The sequence below is a fragment of the Rhinolophus sinicus genome, linkage group LG17, assembly GCF_036562045.2.
Source record: "Rhinolophus sinicus isolate RSC01 linkage group LG17, ASM3656204v1, whole genome shotgun sequence".
Taxonomy (NCBI): domain Eukaryota; kingdom Metazoa; phylum Chordata; class Mammalia; order Chiroptera; family Rhinolophidae; genus Rhinolophus; species Rhinolophus sinicus.
In genome coordinates, this window is record NC_133766.1 from 18,774,284 (window position 1) to 18,786,826 (window position 12,543).

At 35.9% G+C, this 12,543-nt stretch overlaps 1 protein-coding gene across 7 annotated transcripts in view; it reads right to left on the reverse strand.

Annotated features, from left to right (window-relative positions):
* Nucleotides 1-12,543, reverse strand: part of SYT14 (synaptotagmin 14) — a 235,733-nt gene that overhangs the window by 66,258 nt on the left and 156,932 nt on the right. The gene's annotated exons all lie outside the window — the stretch shown is intronic.

Here is a 12,543-nt window from a genome sequence, read left to right on the forward strand (position 1 = left end):
ATTCCAAATTTGCATGCATTTAATAACATGGGCTCAAAATACAGAAAGCAAAATTTTCAGAATTAGAAGAAGAACTAGGTAAATTCACAACCAGTGGGAACTTCACAGCACACTGCTTTCAGTAACTGACCAAATAGACAAATAAATGTAGTAAGGATATGGAAGATTTGAATATCACAAATCTTCTGACCTAATGGTATTAATAATATGTAGAACACCATATATACCTTACAGACTATACATTTTCTGAAGCTCACAGTGGAATTTTTACAAAAACAAAGCAAATAACAATGAATTTCAAATGATGGAAATCATGCAGAATATGTTTTTTAATCAACTAGAAATCCAAGCTACCTTCCAGGGAAGAAAAAAAATCCCCATATGTTGGAAATTAAGGATACACTTCTAAATAATCCATGTGTAACCAAATAATAATGAAAATAAGTTATTTGAAAAGACTACTGAAAAATAAACACTGGAGAGTCCAACTAAGGAAAAAAAAAAAGAGAGAAGGCCCAAATAACAAATATAAAGAATGAAAAATGAGGCATCACTACATATTCTACAGATCATAAAAAGATAAAAGGATAGTATGAACAGCTTCCTTCAAGTAGATTTGACATTTTTATGAAACAGACATATTCCTAGAAAACTATAACTAACCAAAATGGACACAAGAAGAAATAGAGTATCTAAAAAGTCTTATAGAAGTCGAATTTGCAATGAAAAACCTTTCCAAAACAAACAACAAACGAAACTAAAAAACTTTAGCTAGATGGCTTCACTAGCGAATTCCAATGAAATGCTAGTCTTATCCAAACTCTTTCAGGTAGTAGGGAAGGAGGAAACATACCCTAGTTTCCTTTAAGAACCTAACAAAACCTTCACACTGAAACCTGAAAAGGATATTATAAAAAAATTACAGGGTTTTCTCATTGATGAACTTAGATTCAAAACCCTTAATAACGATGAACAAACTAAATCGGACAACCTGTAACATCACACTTAGTAGAAAAAAATTTTAATGTGTCCCCCTTTGAAATTGGGGATGAAAATGATGCCAACTGTTACCACTTTTAGTAACACTAGTGGAGATTCCAGCCCGTGGAAGTCCTAGCCTTACTAAAGGCAACAAAATGAACTAAAAGATATAATGACTGGAAGAGGAGGAGGTGAAACTGTCATCATATGCGGATTACGCAATTATGTACAACACGTGAAATCTAAACAAGTCTGCAGATGAGTTACAGTTGCATACAAACATCAAAATTTTAAATCCATACATTGCTGAACATCAGCAACAAATCTGAAAATATTGACTTTACTTTAGGGTTTACTAGAATATAAAATATAAAATATCTAGGAATAATTATAACAAATGATATGCAAGGCCTCTGTACAGAAAAATAGAATATTACTGAGAGATATTTAAAAGTACATATACTATTTTAACATAGTAAAAGGCTCAATTTTCTAATATTCTCTGTAAATTGATTCAAATTGATACAATCACAATCAAAATCTCAACAGATTTCTTTGAGGATTTTGACAAGCTAATTCTACAATGTATGTGGTATAGACATACCATGGAATATTATTCAGCCTTAAAAAAAAAGGAAATACTGCCATATGTGACAATATGGATGAACCCGGAGGACATTATACTAAGTGAAATAAGCCATTCATCGACAAATAATGCATGATTCCACTTACATGAGGTATCTAAAATAGTAACACTCATTGAAGCAAAGAATAGAATGACAGCTACCCGGGGCTGGGTGGAGGGAGAAATGGAAAGTTGTGTTCAGTGAGTATAAAGTTTCAGTTACGTAAGATGAATCATTCTAGAGATCTGCTATAACCTATAGTTAATACTGTACTGTACACCGAAAAATGTGTTAAAGGGAGACATCATGTTAAATGCTCTAACCACAATAAAAATAATAAAATAAAATATACAAGAGATGAGTCCCTGCTCTGGTGAGTATCAAAATTTACTCTGATATAAGCTATATTATTTAAGACAATGTGACAAAAACAATGTAAAACACACTAAAAGACTAGAAAGCCCACAAATTAATCTAATATATAGACACTTAATTTACAACAAAGGTGAAACTACCTAGCAGTGGGGAAAGGATAATTTTTAAAATATACAGTGGTAGAACAACGGATTATCCACCCAGAAATAAATGAAAATTAACCCCTGCATAAAAACATGCCAAAAACTCAATTCTGGACCTAAATACAAAACATAAAGTGAAAAATCTATACATTAACATAGGGTACTACATTCATGATTCCAGGGTAAGGAAAGACTTCCTAAAGAGGACACAAAAGCATTATTCATAAAGAAAAAGTTTGGTGAATCTGACAACATTATAATTAAGAATTTCTGAGGTTCAACAGAGACTTTTAGGATGGTCAAAAGGCAAACAACCAAGTGGGAGAAGAGGTCTGCAATACATATAGTGCCATAATTAGCTCCAATTCAGAATATGTAAAGAACACCTACAAATCAATAAGAAAAAGACAACACAATATACAAACAGACACTTGAACCACCACGTTCATAAAACAAGGGTCAATAAATATATGAAATGATGCCCAACTTCATTAGTAATCAAAGGAATGGAAATCAAAACCATTGAGTAATACTGCACAGTAAATAAATGGTTAAGTGGTGAGGACACAAAGCAATGGGAATACTCACATTCCTCTGGTGGTAAAGTGATATGGCTTTTAAAAGACGTTGAAAATACACATACCTTATGACCTGGCAATTCCACTCCTCTCTCTCTATATACCCATTAGATATATGCGCAGTGTTTATCAAGAGACATACAAAGGAATGTCCATATCAGTATTATTTATAATGACCCCAACAGCAGAATAATTTGTGGTGAGTTCATACGATACAGCAACTATACTGTACATCCAGTCTATATACACCATACAGCAATAAAAACTAACTATAACTATATTTACAAACATGATTTTGTGAAAAAATGCTGAACCTAAAAGGATACTTAGCTGTATCCTTCCATTTACGTAAATTCAACAACAAGATAGATGAAAACCAAAAACCAAACACCGGGCAAGACTAAGCCATAGTATTTCGGAAGCATGAATGGGGGTAAAACTATAAAGCAAGCAAGAAAGTGATCAATGTAAAAGTTAAAATTGTGGTTAACTCCAGGGGTGGGGAGAGAAGGGCATGCTGGAGTCTTCTGGGGATAATGGTAGAGTTTTATTTCTTGACCAGGACGGCAGGTACATGGGTTGTATATTTCCACTTTTCCGTACTTTTCTAATGTTCTGGGTTTTACACAAACACACAAAAGGTTTAATGAAAGAATTACATGATACAAGGATATAATATATACAAATTAACATACAGTGATGAAAACAAACACTTAGGACTTTCTTTGACGATTTCTCAAGGGATTTACTCCATGAGTTTGAAAAAAAGACTGTAACACTATTTTTTATAACAGACTTTCAGATGTAAAATTTTTTAGATTTAGATTTTAAAAAATGTTTTATGCAAATCTTCAAGTTTGAATTTACTGTTAGCTCTATGAGTGATGAAGGAGAATTAATACATACCTGGGAACTGGATTAACTCACTGGACTAATATTCAGAGGGATAAAATCATATTTTCAAATTTAACTCTAAGCCACAGAGGAGAAAGCCAAAAGGAATATACATCTCATATTCATAAATCATGGGTACACAAAACACATAGTTTGGTATGTTTGCATGACAGTTGGAGGAGAAAACATAATTTTAGTAAGTTTCAGTTAGGATACATCATTGCTTAAGAAAACCGTGTCAGAAACATGCTGGCACACATTTGGTGCACTTGCTACATTAGGCTATTACACTAGCGGCATCTGCTAGACTACTGTGAAATACATTTTTCATACTATAGTATTTTTCACCTTAACCTACTGTCAGATGTGAACCGAATATTTTCTTATCAACACAGACGTCATATTGCCAATTTGGGGCAACAAAGTGATGTCCCAAGAAAGTCCTGGGAAAGGCCTGTCTTGACTTCAAGCCCAATAGGAGAGCAAGAAGTGTTCACACTCCATTTTAGTAAGTTTGCTTGAAATACAGTAGTGTTTAACAGAAGAAAAAACTATGGTCTAAAAAAGTTCATTATGAATTTATACCTTAGGAAAAGTGCTAACCTTGCGGCATTTCCACTGCCATCAGTGAAACTGCCGATCCAGGACAGTGTCAGTGTGGCATCTGAGGGGATCCCTGAGCACAACCAAAGCAGCACACACTAGCTCACACAGAGTAACTGCAGTAAAGACAAATTAAATACAGGTACGAACGATATGCTCCAGTGGCATCTTTCCTCTGACTATTCCTCAGGGCATGCTGCTCCATTCGGTGTGCATTCAGGCCTCGCTGTCTACTCTCTTTGCAGACCCCATCATTAATTCATAATGAGGGCTTGCCTCGGTGGCAGCAACTGCAGCTGATTAACCCAAAGTCAAATGGCTCCCAATAGCCATTAGGTCTCCTTACAGGAACAGTCCCACTGGCTCCCCAAAGTAAACTGTTTCCTATCAAACATAATATTTTATTTCTTTTTAACACGTCCTCTCCTTTCCCTTGAGTCTTCTGCCCTAGGGTGAAAGATTATAAGCAATTCTGTGAAAATAGAAAAAAGTAAATTTTTCAGAGAAACGAATAAGCTCTACATAATGTGTACCGTAAGCAGAATTAGTGCGTATGGGCCATTACAGGTCCTTCATGGTGCTAATAGGTTACAATTCGGTGGAAACTTGTAAACAGAGAGAGAAAAAGGTGAGATTAAAAATACAAAGGACTCCTATTAAAGTAAATAGCTGGACACTAAACTGATCTCACCTTCCTTCATCAATACTCACCTTCCTTTCACCTTCACCTATACTCAATATTTTTAAGGTAAAACTGAACTGTACAGTAATTGCTATAAGTTTAATAGCTTCTGTTCAATTTATTTTCATTGTGGCTGGAAGATATTCTCTGGTTTTCAGTTTATTTTACACATGAAATACTTCCGTTAGACTTTTCTGATGAGGGGCGATGAGGACACAGAGTGCTAATGTAGCAAGAGAGAAGCCCCTCACCGCAGTGTTGGAGCGGGCAGTAATGGAGAGTTTCACTGTCCACAGCCGGGCCTCCTTCCTCAGAGCCTTTTCCTAGCCCCAAGGCACTGAGCATTTATCAGGCTAGGTAAGGAAGAGACAACTAGAGGCAATTCCAGGAAAGAGAAACAAGAATTGTGGAACTGCTGTAAATCTTGTCCCCCCTTCCACCCTACTTCCTCCCTAATCCAATGTAAAGGAGAGCCATTTTGCATTTTGGTAGCTGTAAAAACATCAGGTGACTCTAAAGGATAACTTACTGGGGTGAGCAGGGCATGGTTGGGTAGTTTACATTTCAGAGTGGTATCGGAGTCAGGATACTTGTGTTTGCAAGCAACAGAATACCCAACTTTAACTGGCCTGAGCACTGCAAGGGAATCCACTGGCTTATGGAACACCAGAACTAGCACACACAGCTTCAGGTACTCACTGATCCAGGCCCCAATCTGTGTCCCTAGGCACCAATTCTCCTCCATTTCTCAGGTTTGTTTCCCCAACTTGTGTTATTCTCAGGCAGACGCTTCGCTCCTAGTTGCCAGATAGTTTTCAGCAGCTCGGTGTTGTAGGAAAGAGGAAGATAGCATCCTGAGTGCTCCAACCAAAACCCAGAACTGGCTACTAAGGGCCAGGAGATTTCATTCCCGGGCTTTGGAATAAAGTCACTTCATCAGAAGTACAGGAGCAGGTTGGTATCCCAAGCAAAATACTGTGGCCACAAGAAGATATGGATGCCAGGCAGAAGAAACGGATGTCTACTACAGAGCCCATTCAACTGAGGGGTTTGTCCCTGCTTTTTTCCCTTGGCCTTCAGCGAGGACTATTGCCCACCTTACTAAGGAGCTGGCAATGTTGCTGCCATCGCTCCAATTGTGACTACTTCCCTCACACTCTCTGTGGCTTTGGTCTGCAGCCATTAGCCTTTCAAGAGCCACTGACGAGGAAAAGATGATTCTGTGAACAGAGCTGTGACATTCAGGTTAGGGATCAGATAGTGGGGAAAAAGGTAGAAAATTCTCACTTTCTCTTTCATAAAGAAAGCTTTTTCATGTTAACATGGAAAACTGAACGTACTGTTAAGATTTAAGATATTAAAAAATTAATTGTGAAGCAAACAAAATATTTTGTATTACCAATATTTGACTACAGCACCATGTAGAAATGATCCTGAAAAATTCCAGCTCTGATCAAAATTTGTGTATTATATACTCGAAAAAGTGTATGCATGTGTGTATATATATATATGTGGGGGTTCCCCAAAATGTATACATATATTAAGAAAGAAAAACTGTATTAAAATTGTAATACTCAATATGTACCGATAACAAAAGATGAATACAAGTCACGTTTGACTTCTGCAATTACAAGAGGTGCTCAAAGTGGTTACCATCAGTGTCCAGACACTTCTGATTATGGCGAACTACTGCTTGAGCAACGCTGACCAAAGTGTCCACTTCTATAAATTCTTTTGGCACCTCTGATATGTATGTCATGTGTGAGATATATATATGTAATATTTTCTCTGTATTCAATATGAACATATTTAATTTGTGTTTCTGCATATATGCTTGTGAGATGTTTATAAAGTATATAAATTTTTCTCATACTCTCAAATAACCCCTATGCCATGTAAGTTATTTCAGAAAATGAAAAAAACAAAAGCACCCAACTTATCTTTTGAGACTTGTGTAATTTTGACACCAATTAGACAAGAACATAAGAAAAAATCATAAACCAATCCCACTTATAAACATATATGCCAAAATTCCAAATTAAGCACTGTTAAAATGAATTCAGCAAAACACACATATGCACATACACACACATATATAAACACACATACATACGTATATATGTATTTTTTTCCCATCAAATACATATTACTCCAGGAGAGTTACATATGGTCCCTGAAGTTGAGTACAACTTCCTTTTGAAACCCAACCATCTTTTTTTCTTTTTCTCTTTCCTTTATGAGAATCTTTTTGACTACTGATTGAATTTCTTCAGTGGTTAAAAAGTTTTAATATTTTTATTATTCCTAAATCACTTTTTAGAAATTTACATTTTTCAAAAAAAATCGCTCATTTCATCGAAGTTTTCAAATTTTTTCCTAGTGTTATTCTCTTTATGATTTTGACATTTCCACTGAATTGATGATTATGTCCTCCTTTTCACTTAACATACTTTTTTTTTTCTTTCCTGATCAGTATCTCCAGGGGTTTATGTGTTTTTATCAATAATTTCAAAAAACCAGCTCGTTTTTGTTAAACCTTTTTACTGTTTTTCTTTCATGAGCTTCTTTGTTTCCCTTTTCTAATTTGAGTTGAAGAATGTTTAGCTCATCAATTTGCATTCTTATCTTCTTACAAATATAGTTAAAGACATACATTTCCTTGTAATACTGTGATAGTGGTACCCCGCAAATTTAATACTGTTTTCATTTTGTTTGATTCTAAATGTTTCTAATTCCCATTATGCTTTCCTCTCTCATGATGAGTTAACTTAGAAAGTTTTTTGTTTGAATATCCAAATACATAGATTCGGGTCATGGGAGTGGTAGGAGGCCTGCCTCTTTGACCTTACCCTCCTGCTTACTATTCTACTCCTCAGTCATGGAAGAGTTTAAGCTAAAATGGCCTCCTTGCTATCAGCTGAAAACAACACACATACACCCTGGGCTCTCAGGCTTGTCTGTTCCATCTGCTAGCAACGTTCTTTCCCCAGAGAATCATACGGCTAACTCCTCATCTCTTCCAAGTCTTTGCTCACGTTACATCCCCCGAGAGCTTTACCCTGACCTCTTACTTAAATTTACATTTCCTTTCCCACTCGCATTCTTGATCCTACTTGCCATTTTTTCCTTGCCCCCCCCCCCCGTAATACCTTTAATCTCACATATCATATACTTATTGTATTTATTATGTTTACGGTATCTCTCTCTTTTCCCCTAATGAATTAAATTCCATGCAGGTCAAAATCGGTTTCTGTTTTTCATTAACGTACCGTAAATAACTAGTACAATGTCTGGCATGCAGTATGTATGTGTGCAACAGGTATTTGTTGCATGAACTTCTAATTGCATTTGCAATGTGGTCAAAGAATGAAGTTTATATGATATAGATTTTTTGGTATTTGTGGAGACTTCCTTTGTGGCCTAGCATATGGTTGTCATTCGAAACTGTTCTACATATGCTTATATTTATTAAGTAGAAGTTTCACATATATCCATTAAATCAAACTTGTTAAGTGTTACTCAAACCTTCCATATCCTTACTAGTATTTTTCTGCTTGATCTGTCTCTGCATATTTAGATTTTTCTACGTTTAACAATCTCTTGGCTCATCATCACTTCTTACATCTCATTCTCATTTCCTTCTTTTGAATTCAATGTTCTTCTGATAAAAGTATATGCTGTAGTAATTGTATTTCAGCAACGATGTACGAGTGGTCAACTCTCTTGATCTTTACTGGAAAATACCTGGAGATTGCCTTCTCCCCGAGGTGATAATTTAGGTGGCTATAATAGTCTAAGTTGGCAGCTCGTTTGCCTCGGCACCTCAACAATATTATACCCCTGCCTTCTGGTCTTTGAGGCTGTTGAGAGACCTTCTGTTAGACAAATTGTTGCTCTCTTGTATCTTCTCTGTGGTTACTTTTTTTTTTTTTTTTTTAAAGATTTTATTGGGGAAGGGGAACAGGACTTTATTGGGGAACAGTGTGTACTTCCAGGCTTTTTTTTCCAAGTCAAGTTGTTGTCCTTTCAACCTTAGCTGTGGAGGGTGCTGTTCAGCTTCAAGTTGTTGTCCTTTCAGTCTTAGTTGTGGAGGGCGCAGCTCAGCTCCAGGTCCAGTTGCCATTGTTAGTTGCAGGGGGCACAGCCCACCATTCCTTGCGGGAGTAGAACCGGCAACCTTGTGTTGAGAGGATGCACTCCAACCAACTGAGCCATCTGGGAGCTCAGCGGCAGCTCAGCTCAAGGTGCCGTGTTCAACCTTAGTTGCAGGGGGCAGAGCCCACCATCCCTTGCGGGATTCGAGTTGAACCAGCAACTTGTGGTTGAGAGCCCACTGGCCCATGTGGGAATCGAATCAGCAGCCTTTGGAGTTAGGAGCACGGAGCTCCAACCGCCTGAGCCACCGGGCTGACCCATGTGGTTACTTTTATCATTTTGTCTTTGGTATTTCATCCTCTCCCTTTAATTTTTATAGGTGTGGATTCGTTTTTGATAATCCTGCTCAGGGCCTGTGCTTTCTCAGTCTGATAATCTATGTATTTCTAATATTGCCTCTCATTTTCTCTAGTCTCTCATTCTGGAGTTCTTTTAAGAAAATACACTAACATTCTCATTCCACCCTCCATTCTCTTTACCCTCTTATTCATTTTCTTCATTGATTCTATTTTTAAGGACTCTATTTTTCATTCTAGAAGTTCCATATGGTCATTATTTAAATCTGCCTCTTTTCCCATATTGTCATGTTTTCTTCCTTGTGGTTTCTATTACTTATTTTAGCTTTTTATTCATTTAAAGAATATTTATTTTATCATATCTGTCACAGTGTTCTATTAGTTCATGTCCTATAGATGACAATACACTTATATTTTGGGTCTGCTGTCATTCATGGTGGATCATTTCTTTCTGCTTATGTATTTTTTTAAAAGTTCATCTTTAATGAGGAGTATTTTTTTCTGTGGGAATTCTGTATGGTCTAGGTTTGGCTCTCTGAACAAAATAGGATGTCACTGAAGGTAAGTAGTAATGGGGACAGCAAACTGGTAGAAGACCAACAGTGTCTATTACACCCTCATACCTAATATTCATATTCTCAGTTTAATAATTTTTAGAAACAGTTATAATTCATCTCACAATAGTGATTTAATTTATTTGTAACCAGACTTCAGGCTACTTGTAAAAAGTAATTAATAGACCACATACTATTTTATCACACAGAAGGAAACAGAAAAGAAACAAAACAGCTACATGGCAACTCAGTAGTATAAAAGTTTATGAAATGTCTGTTCTGTGCCAGGCACTGTACTAGGAAAGAGGTGAATTGATTTCAAGGCAGACTGTAATTAAATGCCTTGAGAGGTTTTATGGGAGAATGTAAGTGGATGTGATTAACTCTGGGCTATCAGAAAGCAGATTACTGAGAAGAGAGATATTTGAAGTTGGCCCTAAAAAGATTTCAATCGTCATAGGGAAGGATTTCTTGGACAGAGTATGAGCTAAGGCCCAAAAGGGGACAGCGCATTTGGTAAATGTAAATTGATCTGTAGTGGCTGGTGTATGTGAGGAGCGGGGTGGAAAATGTAGCTAGGAAAGAAGGTTGAAGCCAAATTTTACTCACTAGGGAACAATTCAGTCAGAGACTTACCATATTGCACTGCAGCTGTTACTTTGTCTTTCCTGGTAGACTATAAGTCCCTTGAGTGCAGAAACTTTGTTTTATTCATCTTTGTATGTCCCCAAATTAGTATAGTGCCTATGACTTAGCCGGCATTTAATTAATATTGTTAAATGAAGACAATACATTGCGGAAGACCTGAAATGTGGTGGTAAGAAAAACTGGACCTACTGTACAGGAAAGCAGGAGTGACATGTTAAACTGGGGAATCCCATGCTCAGATCTATGTCTTAGAAAAATAACATAAGGCTAAACATGTGGCATGACTGAGTGCTTGGGCAGAGATCACAATATACTTTGTTGCGCTAGTGATAGGTAAGTCTCTTCCTGAGATAATATTTGTAGTCTGTCTTTGAGTACATTTTACGTCTTACACAAAAAAATTGCAATTTTTTTACCTGTTGCAAAACACAAGAGTTTAAAAATATTTGATTTGTTATAATCTATCTTGGAGATCTAGAAACATGTTATAGTGGGAATAATCATGTAAGATTTTTGTAACCTAATGGTTTTAGGACTTATTAACAACTATGACTTTTGTTTTAAAAAAATGTAGTTTACGTCCCTATCACATTTCTGAAAATTGTAAAAGCTTTTTTTTCTCTGAGATATTTGAGTCACTGGCAACATATATTGGGGTTGCTAAGATAGTAAAGCCTGCACCTAAGAAATTCCCTTAAATATACATCTGGAGGAGGCGTGAGCTTTTAAAAACTGGTCAGTAAGCTTAGAGAGTGCTAGAATCACACTTATTCCTATGTAAGTGAGTGTATTCCAAATGTCTGAAATGTTTCCTACAATTTGCTTTAAATGAGATGATTTGATTGTCTTTTTAACAGAAACATATTTTTAAAAAATTATTATTGGAAAACTATACAGAATGACAACTAGAAAGTAATAGCCCCAGATTATTTTTAAATGACTTCTAAGTTTATATTCTATTATCCACTGGCTACTGGTTTTCCAACTGTGGTTAGAGAAAATCTATTGAATTTCATTTTAAAAATATAGTCTTAACTATTTAAAAACTAAAATAACACATGCACATAAATGAATATTAAAATAGAGGCAGTATAGTATACTGGTAAGGAAAGCAAAGTCTGGAGTCAGACCACCAGGGTCTGTCAGTCATGGGAATGTGACACTGGGCAAGGTATTTAGCATCTCCATGTTTTAATTTCTTTATCTAAAAACGTGGAATAACCATCTACTTCTCTAGCAGTCATACCACTTGCTAACATATTAGAGAACACCAGTGCATTTATTTGTGTTGCAGTTTTACTTCACTATTATTTATTAGACTAAAGATTCACCTGTCATTTCTATTTAATTGAGAAGTATCTGGAGATTGCAGGGCAAGCTATTTAAAAAGAGTTACCATTTGTAACTCTATCTGTGTGAAGCTGACTTTTCTATATATTGTGTAATATATAGAAACAAAAACAAGAAACAAAAACAAAAACCAAATAAATTGGGTTGAATTTCAGAGCTAAAACAAGACTAAAACAGGTCATTTAAAAAATTGTTTAATTATAGGTACTGTGCTTTGTTTGGAGTGACAGTTGGGTTTATATGTAATCTCTGACATTTGCCACCTGGGTGACCTTGGACATGTTTAAAAATTTCCTTGAGACTCAATTTCCTTACCTGTAAAAGGAAGACAGAAATAGTACTATCTCAAAAATTTCTGTTCATCAAAACAGCTCCATTATTTTCAGTGTTTGATGTTTTAAGTAAATATTATAAAATCAGATTTCTGTTAGTAAAATATCACTTTTATCTGCTTTCTACATTTGGGTTACAAATAATATTACATTTGAAATAAAGGTGTGAATACTTGAGAAACCATGTACCACACTTTTCATAATCTTTTATTTCTGAATGGTCCATTCAAATGACCAAAATCGAAGCATTGTAAGATGGTGCTGCCCCCTGCTGACCTGGTTTCTCCAACATATTTTGAGTCTCCTGAGGAAGTCAAAACTTACAC